The sequence below is a fragment of the Gobius niger genome (genome assembly GCF_951799975.1).
Source record: "Gobius niger genome assembly, chromosome: 8".
Taxonomy (NCBI): domain Eukaryota; kingdom Metazoa; phylum Chordata; class Actinopteri; order Gobiiformes; family Gobiidae; genus Gobius; species Gobius niger.
The window spans coordinates 38,021,383-38,024,846 of NC_136859.1; positions in this window are offsets into that span (position 1 = coordinate 38,021,383).

The following is a 3,464-nucleotide window of genomic DNA, read 5'->3' on the forward strand; positions in this document are numbered from 1 at the left end:
CCCAAGCTCTCGCTCCCCTCGCGCGGGACAAGAGTCAAAGAATCCCTCCGAAAACAGACTTCCCACGCAAAGCTGGAGGCTCACCAAGAAGAAGAAAACAGACCTGCCTTATGTGACAAGTTAATGCATAATCAGGCCAAGTTAGCATCCAGATGGAGAAGGAGTCCGGCAGGAGCAGACCACAAAGCCAATAACAACGAGACTACGGTCTGTGTTCAACTGGAATAAACCGACGCCGGACTGAAGAGACCAGAGCTGGAGCCGCTCAAAGACTTCCCGAACCAAAAGGCGGATCAGTTCCACAATACAACAAAATAAAAGTTCAGGATGCAGGGCAGAAGTGCAAACCTTTGGATGGCGTGGACAGCATGTGTAAACTCCAAACCCCTATCCTCCTGCACACGCAAAAAGTCCTGAAAGTCCTGAAAGAAACAGTCACAGAAGACAATAAGAAAGTAATCCCAGACCAGTCACAAACATGTTGCGGGACAGTCCTCACAGAAGGGGAACGTCCGGGGCTCGTCCAGGTCAACAAGTGTCGTCTGAGGAGATTTGTCAAACTGTGGTGAGCATCCAGGCAGCGCAGATGTCAGCGCGCTCGCTCTCTCTCAGTTCCTCTCTCTGCGCAGGCACAAGGAGGGTTACCGAGGAGCAGCCCGGTGCGGGGAGGATATAAATAGGGTGTAACAGGAGAGGGGGGCCGGCCCTGGGTCCCAGCCTGCCGCGCTGCCGACCGCACATACGAGCGATCAGCCTTATACCAACGAGCTGCGGCACAGTAAATCTGCGCCGTAAAGAGTGCGGCAGGAAGAGCCCCCCCCTCGGACAGGGGAGAGGGTCAGGGGTTAACTCACACTGTCACGGCCTCTCTGCGGCTTTGACCCCTTTAAACAACTGCGGGTTGAGTTTAGACAGGACCGGCCGGACTTCTCACGGCGCTGGAATGAGGCGGGACAGCAGTGAGCGCTGGGGTGATGTGGAGCAGAGAGATGTTTCCATTCCAGTGACTTTAGGCCTGTTTAATGGAAAGATCGGGCCATTCTCGGGATCAGTTCAAAACAAATGAGACATTTGGATGTGCCATTTTAATTCTCAAACACTATCTTTTAAACACATTTCTTTAATCTCTTGCCACCCGCCTTAACCGAGCACTTTTTCTCCATTTCGGCTTTACCTAAATCTACACGCTTACAGCCTACAGGCCGGCTAAGACCTGCAGAACTGATCGGCGTTGTAGCCGTGTTGAAGACTCGTGTTTTCCACGTTCTTATTCGTCTCATTTCTGCCACTCTTTTGTTGCTCTTTTGTTACTTGTTCTTTTGAGGCTTTTTTGTTGCACTTTCATCTTTCTTTTGCTCACGTTTTCCTGTGTTTTTGTCATGAAAAATAGAGTCATTATTTTTCAAGACCTTCTGTCTTTGAGTTTCAAATCAAATCTCTTTAAGTTCTTTCGTTCATAATTTTAGTTTAACAGATCCATTTCATCCTTAGATAAACAATGATTTTTTTTTACATATTCCATCAGCAAAGTGTTTTAAGGGTTGAAAAAATATTAGTGTCATGGCTCATTAGAACAACTGGTTTAAACTGTAATATTTTGTATTTTAGAGGAAAGGTCATGATATTTCAAGAACTGTAGATTTAGAGCCAGTTTGTTTCCTATTTAATGCTTTTTAATGACATTTGAGGCCTTATTTTTGGCACCACTCTTATTGCCAGATCTCACGTCTATAAGACATAAAGGCCTAAAGCTGGTGTATATTTCAACTGAAACTAAAGTGAACCAATAAGACTTAATTGTAAAGTTGAGAGCTTGAGAACCCCCAGAAGATTCAAAACCAAACTCATTTTAAAGCGGTAAAACCCGACTAATAAAGGCTCAAATGGGAGCTGGCAACCGTTACACTAAAAGAATCATCTAAATGTATTTTTTCGCTTTGTCTGACGTTAGTAATCCAGTAGAATGACATGATTAGTGTGACGTTTGACGTGTATATGAGACACTCTGTCGTTTCTCCGTGGGTGCTGAACTACAGCACCCTGGATTAGCCACTTTTGAAGTCAAAAATGAAACACATCATCATTCTGTTAAAGTTTAGGAAGCTCAACCCACGGTGTTTGTTTAAATGTCATTTTCATTTCATGTTATAGCAACAGCAAACCAAAGCATCTGAGGTTCTGAAGGTCAGTGCAGAGAGTTCAGAACAATAGCGTCATTTAGTCTGTGGCGCTAGAGGAGAATCCAGATTGGAGAGAGTGAAAATGTTCATGTGCTGCATGTCCAGAGAGCGTTTCTACAAAGAGCCGTTTATACATGTGAAAGTGAAGGACCAATGACTCGGACTGATCTTGCGCAGACAAAAGGCCTGTCTCGCCGGCCTGGAGACTGGTTGGAGACTATTTGGAGACCAGAGTTGCCGCTGGTCACAGAGAAGTCTCCGGTACGTCCCATTCTCCAGGTGGTCTTGGTGAAAGCAACAGGTTTGATTGGAGCGGAGTCTCTGCATGGTCTCCAGGAGGTCTCCGTTGGTCTCAAGCAGCTGTGGCAATGGTGCAAACACTATTTATTGTCCTCAACCTGTGAGACGTTTCTGTGACGTCCCTGCAATGTCTCCCGGGACCAGTGTTCATTTCGTCGACTAAAATATTTAGTCTTAATTTTAGTCAGGGTGATATTTTTGTGACTAAAATTGGACTAAAACTAAATTAAAAGTTTTTCATGAGACTAAAACTGTGACTAAAATGTCCAGATATTTTAGTCGACTAAAATCAGACTAAATAAAAATGAAAAGGAGAGACTAAAATCATCCAAACTTGTATTGAGCGTCTGAAAGAGCCTCAGATCATGTTTAAAGGATCAGCTCTGAGCTTTGTTCATGTGGAGCAGAAACATGAAGCAGAGGAACAACATTAAACATGATTAGAATCAATATTATCAATGCAAAGTCCACTCAATTCATCTTAAATTTAGTCGACTAAATTGACATGCAATTTTAGTCGACTAAAACTAGACTAAAATTTAAGATATTTTTTCGACTAAATCTTGACTAGAGAACAAAACATCAGAATGAAACCAAAATCAGGTATAGGGCCTTTAATGTTGGATGAATATTAAACAGAAAAGCATTGTTTCAATTCATTGTATTCCTTTATAAATCCAAGTGTCAGTCCTTGTGTTAAAGGTCACAATGTACAAAATACACTCTCAAACAAACAAACAAACAAACAAACAAACAAATAAAAAAAAGACTTCAATATAAAACTGTATGAATTGCTGGTGAAAATGCAGTAAAACAGATGAAAATGTTGATAGTAAAGTGTGAGCTTTAAACATGAGTTATTTGAAGTGTCCATGGCCTTTCTTTGCAGGGAAATCCATGTACGTCGCTGCACCCTGATGTGTACATGTGTGTTTGCTTTAAACTCTTTCTTTTCCGTTTCACCCTTGCACATGGGAAATAAAC